The sequence below is a fragment of the Sebastes fasciatus genome, chromosome 3 (assembly GCF_043250625.1).
Source record: "Sebastes fasciatus isolate fSebFas1 chromosome 3, fSebFas1.pri, whole genome shotgun sequence".
NCBI classification, from domain to species: domain Eukaryota; kingdom Metazoa; phylum Chordata; class Actinopteri; order Perciformes; family Sebastidae; genus Sebastes; species Sebastes fasciatus.
Window position 1 is genome coordinate 40,980,895 of NC_133797.1, and position 19,869 is coordinate 41,000,763.

Genomic DNA, 19,869 nt, shown 5'->3' on the forward strand with positions numbered 1-19,869 from the left:
CATGTTAACACCACGTTGTTTTGCTCTGATATTCAGGGTGCTTTGTAATCAGATGTCCATTTCATGGCTTCGTTGGCTAACACCTGAAGACACATTTCAGTCTCCCGTCGCTGTCGCTCCATATAACTGTCGTTATATTTTCTCAATTTAGCTAGTTTGGGCTTAGCATCACTCGACGATATGGGCCGACTCCATGCTCACCAGCTAGCTCGCTGGCTAATAAGCTAAGCTAAGCAGCAGGAGTAAAGCATGGATGTATTGAGAGATCTGGATCCAGCGTTGGAGGCGGGGCCCCGGTCATTCCTATGAGAGTTGCTCAGTGGCCCATAAAGCCAAACTGGCTCGACTTCTGTCTGGAAAAGTACCCGGATCTTCCGCATCCATTGGGCCCATGGAACATGCTCAGTAGTGTCCACTTAGTCACATGACTCGGTCACGGGGTCCCAACGTCACGCCGTCGTCACGGTCTGGGTCTCATTCATGTGAACGGAGGAAGAGAAATAACTCTGGATTCAGCTGTTCGTGCGTTTTATAACTTTTAGGAGCTAATGATTTAAATAAGGGCTATCAGAGTGTTCATACTGGGGAGTTGATTCACCTCAAAAAAAAATTATCCCCTGAGTTATAGACATCTCTTTCCCAATGTACGTCTATGGGAAAAAGTCTTTTTGGGCCCAATGGCATCACGTGACGGACACGGAAGTTGTAGTACCGCCGTTTGGCCGCTACGAAAGTTGGGATCGACGACCGGCGCTCTTCCTGGGGGGTTGGAGTGAAGTGACTGATTCATGACAGATTGACGTGATGTGTCACAATCATATCAGAGTTTCTATTGGTCCAAAGCTAACGTGGGTATTAATGGACACAATGTGCTTGTTTTATTGGTGCAAATGGTCCCCGTCTGTAGATATGAACTTATTAATGACACAGCACCATTTTATAATTTATAGTAAATTGTTTCACGGACCCCCCTGACAGAGTGCCACGGATTCCTGGGGGTCCCCGGACCCCACTTTGATCATCAGTGCTCTATAGGGGACCGGGGTCATTTTCCCCTGGAAGAGATGTTGTACATTTTAAAGTTAAATGCGTCAGTCTGGTGCACTTTGAGAGCAAAAATGAAGAGGATAGATCTATGAAGAACTTTGTGCTCCTGTAATCAGTTTACTCATGAAAACATTGATTACAGGAATGTAAGAAAATACCTAAAAAATTGAATATCGTGATATATATATTACGTTATATCATTTGTAAAGATATGTGTCGTCTCAAAGTCGTGCTATGATGCTGGATGTTACAGAGACTGTGATTCATGCAAAGACAGATCCCACTGTTCTGATTGCATAAAAAAAAAGTACTTTTTTTTACTCAGATTTTATGCATATGGTGGTGTGTTCTTTATACTATGACCGTTTTCCTAAAGTTAGATAAAAGATATTGCAATATATCACCTTACTTACAGTATCGTAATATATCGGAATATATTGAATCGTAACCTCTGTATCGTGATACGTATCGTATTGCCAGACTCTTACCAATACACAGCCCTAATTGGTTGTATAGATATGAATGGTGATGACATGGCAAAAAAAAGCCTAGTAAACGAGACGGGGTCTATGACATCGCCGGAGACCCCCGACACACTGAGGACAGTTCACGGCCCTGGGAAACGGCACGGTCAAGAGTTGTATGACCAAAAGATGGGGATACGAAAACACACGTTGGCTCCCTCAGGTCTAATAGTCGAGGTGCAGCTCAGGCACCATATAGAGTATATATGTCTGCAGGCACAGTGCTAGAAACAGAAACACAGCCCTAAGGATGGATGGAAGCAGAGGGCAGCTCTGAATGCAGCACCGTCAGCTAAACTACTGTTGAAGCAGACGCCGGTACAACCTCCTCCACTGCCGTCCTGTCCCGTGTGATTGAGTGTGTCGGCAGTTGACAGCGCCGTCGGCAGCCAATCAGGAGACACGCTCAGTGGTGTGAGAGGACTTCATCACTGAACTATGACCAGGATGTCTTTGATTGTGTGGTATTTTCACTGAAATGGCTGAAAAATCTCTTGTTGTTTTCAATAAATTGAAAAATTATGTGATGACAGTCGGATTCGTCAGTCAATTTCTCCTCTTTTTTTATTGTTTTCTTAAGAAAAATGACTTCAAAATCCTAAACCATAACAACTAAAGTAATATGTTCATATAATAACAGATAGTAACTGTAAATATATTTAAAAAAAAATCAAAAACAAGGGAGTACAGAAAATGGTAATAATAATAAAAATAAATACATAAGACATAAATAAATAAAAATGATAAAAATGTGAAAATAATATTAATAATTATAATAGTAATAATATTAATCATGCTTTATATTGTTTCCTTAAGAAAAATGACTACAAAAACCTAAACCATAACAATAATATGTACATATAATAACAGATACCATCTGCAAATTTAAAAAAAAAAGTATTTAAAAACAAGGGAGGACAGAAAATGGTAATACTAATAAATAAACAAATAAATAAATAAAATATAAAAAACATATATCAAAATAAATTAAAAATTAAAAATGTGTAAATATAAAAGAAAAATGACTACAAAAATGTAAACCATAACAATAATATGTACATATAGTAATTTAAAAAAATATTCAAAAACAATGGAGGACAGCAAATTGTAATAATAGTAAATAAATAAATATATTTTAACAAAATATATTAAACTAAATTTAAAATGTGTAAATATAAAAATACTACTACTAATTATTATTATTATTATTATTATAACAATAATAGTAATATTAATGATAATAATACTTATGATGAGAAGAAGAAGAAGAAGAAGAAGAAGAAGAAGAAGAAGAAGAAGAAGAAGAAGAAGAAGAAGAAGAAGAAGAAGAAAAATAATTCAAACATATAAATTAATAAAAAATAATTAATTCATGAAATTAATTAGTCTTAAGTCTTAAGTCAAATTCCTAAATTGAATAATGGCAATCAGTCAGTCAGTCACTGAAAGGAGTCAAACCGAGCAGGCAGCCACTTGGTCCGTCAGTCAGTCAGCAGAGATAAAAGTGATCCAGTCTTTAGCAGCCAAACACAGCTCAGGTCTCCTGATGTTCTGACCGTCTGACTGACTGCCGCTGACCTCTTTCTGCCTGTCAACCCCCCCAAACGCTCTGACCTCTCAGGTCACCGCTCTGTGACGGCTGCATCCATCAAGGAGCAGGTGAATGCTAACAAGCCTCACCGTTCCTCCTCTTTCACATCAGCTATGAGGCTCAAACGGCACCCCAAAAAAGTCTGTGATATTGATGCTCGGTTATCTGGGGAAATACCAAAACTTTAAAATGCAAACACCAACACATAAATATCTGTTTGACTTGCAGAAATGTGCATCTTTTGAGCAGGTATTAGTCCAAGGTGATTTTAACTTTATCCAACAACAGATAATATTATAATATAAAGTCTGTATGAGCCTGAAAATATACAGCATTCTTCACTTTGAGGAAGGGTATAGTAAATTGTTGGTTGACATTTACATTCACCTCACCAAGGTGAAATGACATCACAAGCAGGACTCTGGATGTTTGCCATCATTGCTGTAGTTTAAGTTGCTGCTTCAGAGAGACACAATCTGCAGATTTCAGATTTAAAATTCCACATATCTCCTCAAACATAATACGTAACATATATATATCCTGCTGATGTTGTATAAATATCACACAGTACATCTGTGTGTGTGTGTGAGTGTGTGAGTGTGTGTGCGTGCGTGCGTGCGTGCGTGCGTGCGTGCGTGCGTGCGTGCGTGTGAGCCTCAGCAGCCGGGCAGGTTGTGTCATTTATTTGTGCGATGAAATGTAGATCTCAGGTCTGCAGAAATGTCCCAGGTGGGAACATTGAGGAGTAAATGTACTGAGGTAAATGAGGTGGGAGGGTTGTTCTTGGACCATTGAACTGTGAAAGAGCAGCGTACATTTATAGTGTGTTATCCAGACTTGCTTTGAAACTGCCTGCTTTACCAGGTGGAGGTTTAAAGGTCCTGACACACTAAGCCGCCGCCGGTCGGCCGGCCGGTGGAGAGTTTGGGGCCGTCGGTGAGCGTCTGTCGGTCTAGTTTTATGCCGTGTGTCCCTCACCGTCGGCTCTAGTCTGCGCGTGTTGGAGGTTTTTCGGCCGATTCAGCATGTTGAAACAGCGGCAGAGCATGTCGGTGAGAGAAATCACTCTGATTGGCTGTTCAGATCGCGTCCACATTTGCGTCCGAGTACGTCATAACAGGTTGTAAAAGGATCACACCACCACCGTGCTGCTTAAAAAACAAAAGCAGTTTCCAATTAACAAATGGAGAGCGAGTGATTTGGCTTCGGGAAAACGTAATTTAACTGTAAACTGTCTCAGTGAGTCCCCACACTGGCTCTGGATATGAATAAAAATCAGCTGGCAACCAGCTGAGATCCATTAATATGTGACGTCAAAGGAGACAGAGGTATTATAAATGTGGGAGTCACTGACGGACACGCAGACAAACAGACGAGGAGGGGAGGTAAAATACAAACACGCATCAGCGCTCTGCTGAACCCGGCTGGCGTTTCACAGCGGAAGCATTCACTTTGGGTTTCACCCAGGGCGCCGCGACACACTGACTCACTCCTTCTGCTTTCATCCCCGACTGCGACATAAAAGCCAGAACACAGGATGTTGTTTACTCCGCCGAGCCCGGTGCACCCACGACGACCACGTTTGATTTACGTCACACTCCTACCTGGATCACAGAGAGCCAGATGTAAACAGAGGAAGTAAACCTCAGCCAGTCAGGGGACGCTATAAAGGTATTAAGATACAACAAAATCATATATCAAATAACAGTGGTGGAAGAAATATCATGTACTTCAGTAAGAGGAGGAACAGAACAGTGTAAAAGTACAGTTAGATAAACCCAAGATTCAACCTCACACTATACTAGTAGAACAACCTCATACTATACTAGTAGAACAACCTCATACTATACTAGTAGTACAACCTCATACTATACTAGTAGAACAACCTCATACTATACTAGTAGAACAACCTCATACTATACTAGTAGTACAACCTCATACTATACTAGTAGAACAACCTCATACTATACTAGTAGTACAACCTCATACTATACTAGTAGTACAACCTCATACTATACTAGTAGAACAACCTCATACTATACTAGTAGAACAACCTCATACTATACTAGTAGAACAACCTCACACTATACTAGTAGAACAACCTCATACTATACTAGTAGTACAACCTCATACTATACTAGTAGAACAACCTCATACTATACTAGTAGAACAACCTCACACTATACTAGTAGAACAACCTCACACTATACTAGTAGAACAACCTCACACTATACTAGTAGAACAACCTCACACTATACTAGTAGAACAACCTCACACTATACTAGTAGAACAACCTCACACTATACTAGTAGAACAACCTCATACTATACTAGTAGAACAACCTCACACTATACTAGTAGAACAACCTCACACTATACTAGTAGAACAACCTCATACTATACTAGTAGAACAACCTGACACTATACTAGTAGAACAACCTCACACTATACTAGTAGAACAACCTCATACTATACTAGTAGAACAACCTCACACTATACTAGTAGAACAACCTCATACTATACTAGTAGAACAACCTGACACTATACTAGTAGAACAACCTCATACTATACTAGTAGAACAACCTCACACTATACTAGTAGAACAACCTCATACTATGCTAGTAGAACAACCTCACACTATACTAGTAGAACAACCTCATACTATGCTAGTAGAACAACCTCACACTATACTAGTAGTACAACCTCATACTATGCTAGTAGAACAACCTCATACTATACTAGTAGTACAACCTCATACTATGCTAGTAGAACAACCTCATACTATACTAGTAGAACAACCTCATACTATGCTAGTAGTACAACCTCACACTATACTAGTAGAACAACCTCACACTATACTAGTAGTACAACCTCATACTATGCTAGTAGAACAACCTCATACTATACTAGTAGTACAACCTCATACTATGCTAGTAGAACAACCTCATACTATACTAGTAGAACAACCTCATACTATGCTAGTAGTACAACCTCACACTATACTAGTAGAACAACCTCACACTATGCTAGTAGTACAACCTCATACTATACTAGTAGAACAACCTCACACTATACTAGTAGTACAACCTCATACTATGCTAGTAGAACAACCTCATACTATACTAGTAGTACAACCTCATACTATGCTAGTAGAACAACCTCATACTATACTAGTAGAACAACCTCATACTATGCTAGTAGTACAACCTCACACTATACTAGTAGAACAACCTCACACTATGCTAGTAGTACAACCTCATACTATACTAGTAGAACAACCTCACACTATACTAGTAGTACAACCTCACACTATACTAGTAGTACAAGCTCATACTATACTAGTAGAACAACCTCATACTATACTAGTAGTACAACCTCATACTATACTAGTAGAACAACCTCACACTATACTAGTAATACAACCTCATACTATACTAGTAGTACAACCTCACACTATACTAGTAGAACAACCTCATACTATACTAGTAGTACAACCTCATACTATACTAGTAGAACAACCTCATACTATACTAGTAGAACAACCTCACACTATACTAGTAGAACAACCTCATACTATACTAGTAGAACAACCTCATACTATACTAGTAGAACAACCTCATACTATACTAGTAGTACAACCTCATACTATACTAGTAGAACAACCTCATACTATACTAGTAGAACAACCTCATACTATACTAGTAATACAACCTCATACTATACTAGTAGTACAACCTCACACTATACTAGTAGAACAACCTCATACTATACTAGTAGTACAACCTCATACTATACTAGTAGAACAACCTCATACTATACTAGTAGAACAACCTCACACTATACTAGTAGAACAACCTCACACTATACTAGTAGTACAACCTCATACTATACTAGTAGAACAACCTCATACTATACTAGTAGTACAACCTCATACTATACTAGTAGAACAACCTCATACTATACTAGTAATACAACCTCATACTATACTAGTAGTACAACCTCATACTAAACTAGTAGTACAACCTCATACTATACTAGTAGAACAACCTCATACTATACTAGTAGTACAACCTCATACTATACTAGTAGAACAACCTCATACTATACTAGTAATACAACCTCATACTATACTAGTAGTACAACCTCATACTAAACTAGTAGTACAACCTCATACTATACTAGTAGAACAACCTCATACTATACTAGTAATACAACCTCATACTATACTAGTAGAACAACCTCATACTATACTAGTAGTACAACCTCATACTATACTAGTAGAACAACCTCATACTATACTAGTAATACAACCTCATACTATACTAGTAGTACAACCTCATACTAAACTAGTAGTACAACCTCATACTATACTAGTAGAACAACCTCATACTATACTAGTAGTACAACCTCATACTATACTAGTAGTACAACCTCACACTATACTAGTAGAACAACCTCATACTATACTAGTAGTACAACCTCATACTATACTAGTAGAACAACCTCATACTATACTAGTAGAACAACCTTACTATACTAGTAGTACAACCTCACACTATACTAGTAGAACAACCTCATACTATACTAGTAGTACAACCTCATACTATACTAGTAGAACAACCTCATACTATACTAGTAGTACAACCTCATACTATACTAGTAGAACAACCTCATACTATACTAGTAGAACAATCTCATACTATACTAGTAGAACAACCTCATACTATACTAGTAGAACAACCTCATACTATACTAGTAGTACAACCTCATACTATACTAGTAGAACAACCTCATACTATACTAGTAGAACAACCTCATACTATACTAGTAGTACGTACTGATTTGGCCAAAATGTAGCATGTAGTATGCGAACAAAAGCAAAATCTCCAGTACGTCAAAAATACCTGGATGTCGTACTGATTTGGAAAACATCTCCAGTCTGCATCGGACCAGTCTATCTCACCTACTGTATCCCACAATGCAAAGCGCTGGAACACTACATGCTACGGTTACAACAACAACAGCAGCCAAAAACGGCTCGTATTTTACATTTTTTCGTATCTATTTCATCACTAAATTCACTTCTGAACATTTTTGAGGAGAGAAATCAACAGCATAGATTTAGAATATTGACAGTTTTACGATATTAGACGTTTTCAGAGTTTAGAAGCTCCACAAACTGCCGTGACAGCTAGCTATAACGCCAGTCGGGGTCGCTACCTCGCCAGCCGGGCGGTCACGCTCACAGACCGCTATGAGGTGGCTGGAGCTCTCTAGAGACCGGTCTGTAGACGAGGGGCTTTTATTTCCTTGTTGACGGATAGTTTGTTTAAATATCACAACACAGATGTCCAATATAAATTCACAGGAACCTGTGTTTATCTGTGGGCGTAGCTCGCTCACCAGCCGGCCAGTGACGCTCACAGAGCGGCTACAGCGCAGCAGAGTGGCGAGGGAAGAGGAGAGGGAAGAAGAGAGAGAAGAGGAGAGGAGAGGGAAGAGGGGAGGGTTTGAGCAGCCTCTGACGGTGCAGAGAGAGACAACATATTACTCTGATATCTGGAGGGAGATCAGTCCTCTGTTTGTAGCTGAAAAAATCAGTTTGAGTAAATGTTGTGGATCAATGTTTTATATTTCCCGTCTCCCTTCGTTGATGATCCTGATTGTCTGACTTCACTATGATCTGTTAGAATAAACAGTTTAAACCTGCAGTATCTTATAAGTGAACTAAAATAACAGAAACAACTCAATCAAAGCTGTATTGTTCAATAATGTTGTAATAGTGGTACGAGTTAGTTTTTTTGTCCGGTGCTTTAACCTTCCTGTTGTCCTCGGGTCAAAGTTGACCCGTTTTCAAACTTCATTATATCATAAATATGGATTTCTTTAATCTAAGCGACCCAAAATAATATGGATGGTTCCCTACTATGGTCTTTGCAAAAAAAAAAAAAAAAAAATTTGTTGAATTTTGGTTATTTTATTCAAATTTAAAGCATCTGTGGTCACAGGTGTCATTATTTGCTGCCATTAAATAAATTGAAATGGTTTCAAAACAATGTTCTGACTAAACTTTGACATATACCAGCCTGTGATAATCCATCAACATTATGTTCATCTGATAATAACTATAGTCAAAATAATTCATAATTTCTTATTTTTTTTACTCAAAAATGTTGTATAATTTCACAGAAATTCAATTTATTAAGGTTAATTTCCCCCCAAAAGAAAGTCTAAAACTTGTGGTAATGATTTGGAATGAAGTTGGCCAAAAAGGTGTAACAGAGAATTGGGTGATCATTTCTACTGTACGCCTTAAATAAACAGTCAAACCACACGGGAAGACAAAAGTTGCACGGTCGACCGGAAGACAATAGGAGGGTTTTAAGAGCTGGTTTAAAGGCTAAAGTCTGGTCTAGCATACTGCTAAATACATCACTTTAACCGTCACATACTGCATACTACTAACGCAGTATGTACTGTATACTGAATACTACTGAGGAACACAGTATGTACTGTATACTGCATACTACTGAGGAACACAGTATGTACTGTGTACTGTATACTACTGAGGAACACAGTATGTACTGTATACTGCATACTACTGAGGAACGCAGTATGTACTGTATACTGCATACTACTGAGGAACACAGTATGTACTGTGTACTGTATACTACTGAGGAACACAGTATGTACTGTATACTGCATACTACTGAGGAACGCAGTATGTACTGTATACTGCATACTACTGAGGAACACAGTATGTACTGTATACTGCATACTACTGAGGAACGCAGTATGTACTGTATACTGCATACTACTGAGGAACACAGTATGTACTGTGTACTGTATACTACTGAGGAACGCAGTATGTACTGTATACTGCATACTACTGAGGAACGCAGTATGTACTGTGTACTGTATACTACTGAGGAACGCAGTATGTACTGTATACTGTATACTACTGAGGAACACAGTATGTACTGTATACTGCATACTACTGAGGAACGCAGTATGTACTGTATACTGTATACTACTGAGGAACACAGTATGTACTGTATACTGCATACTACTGAGGAACGCAGTATGTACTGTATACTGCATACTACTGAGGAACGCAGTATGTACTGTATACTGTATACTACTGAGGAACGCAGTATGTACTGTATACTGCATACTACTGAGGAACGCAGTATGTACTGTATACTGCATACTACTGAGGAACGCAGTATGTACTGTATACTGCATACTACTGAGGAACGCAGTATGTACTGTATACTGCATACTACTGAGGAACGCAGTATGTACTGTATACTGCATACTACTGAGGAACGCAGTATGTACTGTATACTGCATACTACTGAGGAACGCAGTATGTACTGTATACTGTATACTACTGAGGAACGCAGTATGTACTGTATACTGCATACTACTGAGGAACGCAGTATGTACTGTATACTGCATACTACTGAGGAACGCAGTATGTACTGTGTACTGTATACTACGTTGCTCAGTAGTATGTAGTAGGCGGTTTCGAATACAGCCACTGACATCAGCCATCGGGGAAATGATCAGTATCTGATGTCACCAGCTTCTCCACCCGAGGACCCCTTGAATCACGACATTTCTGAGAACACTCTACCGGAGTGGACGGTGTTAACCTCCCTCGACTTTGGAGCCAAGAACTACCGGAGTACTGCTGGACTGAGCCGGGTGTGTTGCAGTGACGGGACATTATAGTGTGTGCCCCCTGCTTCAGGGCGGAGAGTTTGTTCCTGAATGCTGTAATGTGTCCCCCGGGTGCACGGGCAAATGTTTTGCCCTGCGGTTCCTCTGCTGCTACACAGCGGAGTGCAGGTGGAGGAAGGAAGGCTTGTTTTCTTGTATGTTTTTGTCCATATTTGTTCTGTTAATGGTGAAACAGATGTTTCTTGTTTAGGGGGGCGGCGTTTGTTACAGACTGTCCTGTGTTTACATATTCTTTATTTATTTGTTGCAGGTTATTTGCTCTGTTTAGTGCAGAGACGAAGGCATTCTCAACCGTGTTTGCACAAACATGAAACCAAATAATTCAGTTTTTCCTCATCCGATGAGGGTTGTACTGTAAAGGACAGAGGGTGTCGTATCCTGTACTGATTGTAAAGCCCCTTGAGGCTAATCTGTGATATTGGACTATACAAATAAGTTTACCAGTGTTTCCTCAAGAGAGCACGAGCCCGGATAGTTTGCAAAGATTTATACTCATTTGTGTAGCAGGGGGAATAAAAGGCTATTCGATTTCAGTTTAGAGGCCCTGCTCAGCCACTCAGGTGTTTTCTATTCCTCTGGCTGATTAAAGCTGTAGTCCAGATGACGGCGGGTAGAGCTACGCTGTGAATTACGTGACGTTACCGTCACTCTTAAGATAATGTATTAGTTGTCCTGCCCCTAACTATCGCAACAAAGCCAACAGGAGTGTAGATGCTCACACGGCTGAGGTCTCATCATGCATGTGAAAGAGAAAACACCTGTGTGGGTGTGTTAAAAAGAACATTTAACCCTGTTCAGATTGTAGCAGGTGTTACAGTCCCTGAAAGACCTGCAGTATCTTACAACATGCTGACTCAGATTACCAGCTCCATCCTCCATGTGTGTATTAAAGGTGCTAAATTCAGAGCACATCTATGATTGAGGTATTGCCTCCTCAAATATGTCCCTCTGCATTAGAGACCGACGCACGGGTACCTGTCTTGTGTTACATTTGGACGGACCAGGGACGGCGTGTTAATATACGCTTGTTATATGCATAGTGTCCTTTCAAAATAAACTTCTGTTTTCACAGGAAGTTAGGTTTAGGCAACACAACCACTTAAACGGTCGTGGTTGGCGTTAACTTCACTGACTAGCGACTCACTTGACTCACCAGTCTGACGATACCGACGAGTCATGTGACTAACGACTGACGTGACTAAATAAGTCAACGTTACTTTTAGTTTCATACAGGACACGAACAGCAGTCTCCTGGTTGAAAATCTTGTTTGTTTGACCCATCGACCTCCCTCCCCGCCCGCCATTACATAGGAGTTAGTTGAAAGCCCAGTTCGTCTGTTGCTAAAGGGTGCATCTGTGCGTTGGTTTCCGATGCCGAGAGGCGCTGACTGACCCTGGCGGGATTTGATGAGTTGTCAGTGAGAACAGGTTGTCTGGAGGGTGGGTTCTACGCTTCCACAACAACAGCGTTGGTCAGGACGGTGTCATCAGCGGTAACCGCCGTATGAGCACAGTGCAGAGCGCCAGTGATTAGCTAGCCATTGGGGCAGGCTCACAGGGACTCACCAAAACCATTCTCATTCCCAGGACGTCAAATACCTGTGATGCCGATGCACAAGGCACCTGTATGAGACGCACTGGGCTTTCAAGTACAATGTAAACCCACCAGCTCAGAGAAAGTGGTCAGGGAGTGTACTGGCGTAGTATAAAGAGCCAAAAAGCACACATAGGGCGGGCAAGAGGGGAGGGGGATGGGTCCAACAAACACAGAGCTTTCATCCAGGAGACCGCTGTTCGTGTCCCGTGCATTAAGTTTCACTTTCACGTCACGATCAGCTGATCATTCGTGTCCCGTATTCACAACGTTCAGTTTCATTTTCACTTTACAAACTTAGTAAGCTTCTCTGTGCGTAAACAAGCTCAGATTACAACACACACAGAGGGAGAGAGACTTCATTCTCTGCTCAGGTAGACATTACTCCTCTATATCTTTACATAAACAATAGTTGTTGATGATATGTTAATGCTGTGAATTAGAAATGTAGCACCTTTAATGTTGGTGAAACAGAGGAGGATTGTTTGTGCAGCTTTTGGCAGCCATGGAGGTCAGTCCTACACAAAGTAAGAGACGTATGAGCAGATGGGCTCTGGGTCTATTACTGGACTCCACGGGATAAAGAATAAACCACTTCACTATTCACGCTCTCAGATATAGATATGTAGTGTGAAGGAATTTAATATAAAGCAAAACAAAAACAAACCCTAGACCTGTTAATCTCTTAAACATGCTCTTCTTTCAGTGTTAAACTCCCAGCAGGATGTTACATAAAGCACTGCTAACATTACTCGTTTACCTTGTTACTCACCTGGTTTCTGGTCCACATGCAGACAAAACAGTGTGACCAGGACTTCCTGCCTATTTCTACTTCCTGGTTCCACCATGTTTGAGGCGAGGGGAAACCACTGTGTGTCTGATGTTTGTCATGTCTGGTATTTTCCTGAAGCTACAGGATACATGGTTAATTAGATTTACTAACTATTTAGTTACTTCTGGACAATTTTCTAAAATTACTTTTTTATAGTCATCAGTTATCCGTCTCTGTGTAGGTACAGTATATACTGAACTCCCCCACAGGTGGTTCAGTCTTCTCCAAATGGTTACCAGTCGGGTATATAAGGGTGTGGGTGTTGCTGCTGCATAGTGAGACAATGAATTTAACGAATGATTCAAATATTTAATTGTGATTATTTGCATGATTGTCCATAGTTCACAAATTAATTGCATATTTTTTATCGGTTCAAAATGTACCTTAAAGAGACTGTTTGTAACTTTTTACATGTAAAAATCTACCGGGTCGGTTTCCCATGCACGCTCGCGTGTGGCCAGAGTCTCTGCTCCTCTGCCTGCCTGCCTTCACTCAAACACCACGCACGTTCTCGCTGTCTCGCTCCACCTCTACACGTGCATGCTGCTCACTCCACACTGCAGAAGAGTTAGTTTAGCTCTGAGAATATCTAGTGAATGTACAGTGGACGTTTGTGCAGAAATAACTGCTGCAGCTCCTCCAGACCAACAGAGGTTTCCCGTGTCTTGACGGAGCTCCGCAGCGAGTTACGTTATCGTCTCTGACCAGGTGCCGGTGTCTCCCTGCGTCTGCAGTCGGAGACGATAACGTTTCTCTTCCTGCTTCAGCCCCGTAGGCTGAGGCAGGAAAAGCCAACACTAGGATCAGCATTGATTCATGGAGAGACCTTCGTCTGGTCAGCTAACATTACTGCCAAGCAGCTGAAATATAGAGTGATATTGTGGTTTTAGCTGACGTGTGTCTCCTCACTGTGTTGAGCGATGCTCCTTCATGTCTATTTAGAGCGAGCAAGCGCGAGCAATAGGACGCTGACTTTCGATTACTTAACGGCCACAGGTGTCTCTGTTAACAAGCATTTCTGAAAGTTACAAACAGTCCCTTTAAAGGAAGATTTGTAGTATTAAGTATTTAATAGGCAGACGATTTAATAATGTTATGTAAGTATTTAATACTCTTATCAACATGGGAGTGGGCAAACTGCAGCCCAACAGGCAACAACAGCTGTCAGTGTGTCAGTGTGTTGACTTGACTATGACTTGCCCCAAACTGCATGTGATTATCATAAAGTGGGCATGTCTGTAAAGGGGAGACTCGTGGGTACCCATAGAACCCATTTGCATTCACATATCTGGAGGTCAGAGGTCAAGGGACCCCTTTGAAAATGGACATGACAGGTTTTTCCTCGCCAAAATTTACCAGAAGTTTGGAGCGTTATTTAACCTCCTTCATGACAAGCTAAAATGACATGGTTGGTACCGATGGATTCTTTAGGATTTCTAGTTTTATATGATACCAGGATCTTCTCTCTAGCTTTAAAAGTGAGCGTTAATGCGTTAAAGAAATTAGTGGTGTTAAAAGGACTTTGAGTTAACGCGTTATTATTGTGTTAATTTTGACAGCCCTAAAATAAACCTAACATCTCCGCCACTGTCGGAGTTACCGCCGGTACCGGGCAGTTGATTGTCTTCGCGCGCACACTTTTGCGGGGAAGGTATCAAGTATTTTCAAGTCAAAAGTCCAAGTGAAGTCACGAGTCATTGCTCTTAAAGTCCAAGTCTTGTTTCATTTTGTCAAATCGAATCTAAAGTCATCAAAGTTGTGACTCGAGTCCACACCGCTGCCAGATGGTCACATAATTGAACAAATATATGTGTTGTATCGGCAACTAAATCCAGGTTTATTACAGTAACTTGTGCAATCAATAAAAATTCTTCCACTTCAATACTACAACAACCCACAGAAGATGTGACTCTGAGCTCCAGGTTCACTGACAAACTGCTTCAAATGTCATCAGTCACCAGATACAACACCAGCACCGACGCTGCGTTTCAGACGTCACCGAGGATAGAAACAAGTCTCCTAGCTGCCGTATCAGCTGCAACATCATTAATCTTAAGTTAACGGCCAACACGGACTCTGCATGTACCTTGTTCATCTCTCTTTGTCCCCATCGCTGTTGACTCTTCGTCTTCTGCTTAGTGTTAGTCTAGTTTGACAGTTACAGTCTCTGACAGCGCCTCTGTTTTGTCTCGTGCCAATGAGGCTCTATTCAGTGTAGTAAAGCTGACAAACAGAGGGGTGCAGATGGATTGACGGATGATGAAAGGGATGGAGAGAGACGGATAAAGGGAGCGCTGAGACAGGAGGGTCATGGAGGCAAGGTGACCCAGAAGATGAGTGAAGGTGTGAGATTGCGTTTAGTAAACAAGAATACGAGCGTGCACATGTGTCAGAGCGACTCTAATCCTTCCTACAACTCTGGCTGTGTGGGCGTTGAAGCAGGAGGAAACCTGTCCAGAGTCGATAACGTTTAGATCTGATGATGTTACGCTCATGTCAGGTTTAAGCCAAAATAGTAAAGGAACAGAGAGGAGAGGGAATATTTCTGGCTAAGAGGTACTTTCGAGAGATGATCTGTAGATAGAGATTTTACATAACTCACTCATCCAATAGCAGATTCGACACTCTGCTGTGTTCAATAATAGCCCGGGGAGAAAACCTCACTGTCTATCACGATCTTTCCTCCTTTAGCAGAAGACTCAGGGTGCTGAGAGGCGTTTTCTTCTTCAACAGCAGCAGCAGGAGTAGAGCTGTTTGTTCTTTGTATAGAGACACGGTGGTCTCGGACTTGAAGTATCTGTTCTCACCTCCATGTTCTTTTATCTTAAATATTGAATTTCAGCTAAAGGCCAATACCAGCGAGAGAATACAAGCATATCAAATAAGTACATTTCACTCTGCTTTTCCTTTTACAACTTTCTATTCAGCTCTGTCTCCTACAAAATTACATCATTTTGTAGGAGACAGAGCTGTTCTGTCTATTAATGAGCATCAAATGGGTTTTCCAGACCTACATGGTGACCCTAAAGGATCTGAAGAAGTTCCAATCACCCGGCGTGGCTCACGCTGGATAAAGGTTATGCAATATATCTTCCCTGCAGTTGTTTTAGTTTTGGTTGCACAGCCGTCGGTGTTTTGGTGCTGCTGCTGAAACTATTTTTGAGCAGAATGAAGCTCTGTCTCTACACCAACGTATCCTCATACATCATATCATATCATATCCTATTTTTCATGCATTCTCCTACGAATGTCCAGCAACACGAGCGATCAGAGCGCCTGCAGTGCAGAACCTGGTTCTTGGTTAGGTTTAAACAGAGATTGTGGTTTGGGTTAAAATATGTATGTTTGTTGCGTAACTAATGTTCGTGGCATTAGTTAAGTCATAAGTTAAATTGAGTCAACGTTGACTTTAGGTTTCACATATGACCCCGTCCATCCACCCCGACCTCCTCCCTACGCGGACTTCGTTGCTCTTTATACTACGTCACCTGACTTCCTGAGACGAATTATAGTGTATTACTTTTCGTAGGTAAAAATACAAGCAGCGAAAAAAACTGAAAACTGAACTGAACAAACTGAATTTCTATCGTTTGCTAAATCTCTGAAAAGTGGTGAACTCTGGACTCTTTATTTCCGGCGAATGTTATTGGGACTTGCTTTTGATTATCTTACACTTAACTCCCCAGACCAACTTTGTCTGAACCAATCCGACAGCATCCAATCAAGTTTCAGGGGAAAACCATGAAGAAGATCTAACGTTACGTTACTGAGCACCAGATGGATCCAGTTACTCTGCTGATAAAATGGCATTACATTTGGTGAAGAGCGCATTATGGCTTGATTAGAACTCGGGAATTGAGTGCAAAGACTTGGTCCCATCTCTGGTAGCCTTTACCCGGTGAAATGTCAGGAAGGTATAGAAAATAGATACCGCCCAAGCCTAGTATTCCAGCTTGAATTGATTAACTGTCAATATATTTTTATTTTATTTTATTTATTTTATTTATTTTATTTATTTTATTTATTTTATTTATTTTATTTATTTTAATTAATATTTTAATACATTTACAAATTTTGCTCTGGTCTCTTCTCTTAGTTTGTTTTCAACATAATACTGTATTAACTCAATGAAATGTACTGAAGCAAATGTAAATCTGACACAAAAAGGCAATCTATTACCTTGGCCGGTTAGTCACAAAGTTAGTTTCGGACACTGTTTAGGTTAAAGCTGCACTAATCACTATTTTTATATTACAATAGTAAGTACTAAAGTCCTTCTCCTGGAGTATAGAATCGGTCTGTATGGATACAGCCGACATGTACCTGCTTCCCTTATATATGCACTTCACATTTAAACATATATCTGTTGTAGTTGTCATGAGTTCGACTTTCAAAAGTAGAATAAGCTTAATTTTCCTTGATCCACTGAACAAGGAGCCAATAAGGAGAGCAAAGGTCTCCGTCTCAGCAGGACACAGTGAATAAGCCTCTCTCCGTCTGTCCTCTGTAGGTCCTTTATCAACAGTGACTGAGCAAAGCAAACACAGTTATTATTACATAGAGATGGAGATGCTCCAGGGCCTGGGGGGGGGGGCATCTCTGTTCTGTGTTTCACTTTGGTTTCAGCCTCGTCCGTCAGTCAAACGTCAGCATGTAGAATCTGAACGGCTCTGATTCTGAGAGATTCGGGGGCCTGATGGGGACGAGTTATTCCAGAGGGGGGAAAAGTTAAACTATCAGACCTTTAAGGACTCGGGAATGACTCTAATTAATTCTAATCAAGTCCATTTGAAAGGCTCCTAATTAGGTTTACTCCTACGCTGCAGATTTGGATGAAAATGGCCACAAATCGAATCTCGTCCTTACAAATTACAATTGTTGGCTTTTCAGAGGAAGTCAAAGTAAACAGCGAGGAGTTCTTCAACCTCAGACTGCAGGATCTCCGGCACCAGTTGTACTTTCATGTCATATTTGAAAGGATGCTTCACTTTTTTAGAAGTCTTTCACCATTTAGAAAACACACGATTTGTATAAATCACCTCTGACCGTTCATTAATGCTCAAGAATGAGATGAATATAGTGGATCAAACTCTGATTTATGTATTATTATATTTGGATCCAACGCTGAGATGTTGCTGATTGGACAAACACGTCATCTGTGATGAGTGATGGATCATTTTCTTTGGAGGAATAAAGAAAATCAATGGTCAATCTGTTTACCTCATAAAACATTAACAATCATCCATGGAATATTTGAATGAACGAATATGAAATAAAGCTGGTTCAGTGAGCAGGTTAAGGATCACTGGGACCAAATTACAAGTTTTATTTTGCATCTAGACAACAAAAAAAAATTTGATTTTGACCCAACAGGACTAATCGTGACATTTAATATCATAATCTCAGGTTAGGATTGTAAGGTGTAAGAAGATGGACTGAATGGGGCGACCGGGCAAGCAGAGGCCCAACATGACACAACATGACCTCAAAAACACACTAAGAGACACAACATGGCCACAAAGAGACACAAAACGACAGAGAGATGCGTAACGACTACAAAGAGACACAAAACAGCCACAAAGAGATACAAAACTACTACAAAGAGACACCACATGGCCACATATATGACACAACATGACCACACAGAGACACACAGAGACACACAGAAACACACAGAGACACAAAGTCTCATAATCCGCCTAGTTTAATATTTGGTGTCAGTCTGGGCTTCATCCATCCTAGACTGTCTGACATGCATCTTCTGTCCGGTCCAGCCCGGTCCGGTTCGGTCTTTGGGGTCTTACCTGTCTGTCAGGTGCTCTGCTCCTCAGCGGGTACCGAGCCTGCGGTCTCCGGGGCTTCCAGACCCGCCCACCGGCTCTCCGGTGGTCCAGAGCCGCTCACCTGTCTGGAGGAGGCTGCTGGGTACCGGTCTGATGGGTGCCGGTCTGATGGGTACCGGTCTGCGGAGCTGGATCTGGATCTGGATCTGGGAGGAGACTGGAGGAGGAACAGCAGCGTCTCATCCAGCGGAGAGGAGGAGGACTCCATGTTCACATCCACAACATCAACATCCCGACTACAAGAGCTGTCCGCCGGATACCGGATCAGGATCTGAGAGGTCTGGATCAGGATCCGGGTCTATGTGGAGCTCTGGAAGCAGTCAGGACATCCGGTACTCTGATCAGAGGTCTGCTGGTCTGAACGCTGCTGATCCTCCACTGACCAGAATACACCTCTCTCTCTCTCTCTCTCTTCTCTCTCTCTCTCTCTCCCTCTCTACCTCTCTCTCTCTCTGTCTCTTCTCTCTCTCTCTCTCTCCCTCTCTACCTCTCTCTCTCTCTGTCTCTCTCTCTCTCTCTCTCTCTCTCTCTCTCTCCCTCTCTACCTCTCTCTCTCTCTGTCTCTCTCTCTCTCTCTCTCTCTCCCTCTCTACCTCTCTCTCTCTCTGTCTCTCTCTCTCTCTCTCTCTCTCTCTCCTACCCCCTCTCTCTCTCCTCTCTGTCTCTCTCTCTCTCTCCTCTCTCTCCCTCTCT

At 41.2% G+C, this 19,869-nt stretch overlaps 1 protein-coding gene across 18 annotated transcripts in view; it reads right to left on the bottom strand.

Moving 5' to 3' along the window:
* Positions 1–19,575, bottom strand: part of cacna1ab (calcium channel, voltage-dependent, P/Q type, alpha 1A subunit, b) — a 257,077-nt gene extending 237,502 nt beyond the window's left edge. For 9 of the 18 annotated variants that reach the window (XM_074631184.1, XM_074631174.1, XM_074631170.1 and 6 more), the window contains exon 1: positions 19,138–19,574. The gene's annotated coding sequence lies outside the window, so the exon portion shown is untranslated. Of the gene's footprint in view, positions 1–19,137 lie in introns of all 18 variants that reach the window. The other 9 variants (XM_074631168.1, XM_074631183.1, XM_074631173.1 and 6 more) reach the window with 2 other exon arrangements.
* Positions 19,576–19,869: the final 294 nt, after the last annotated feature.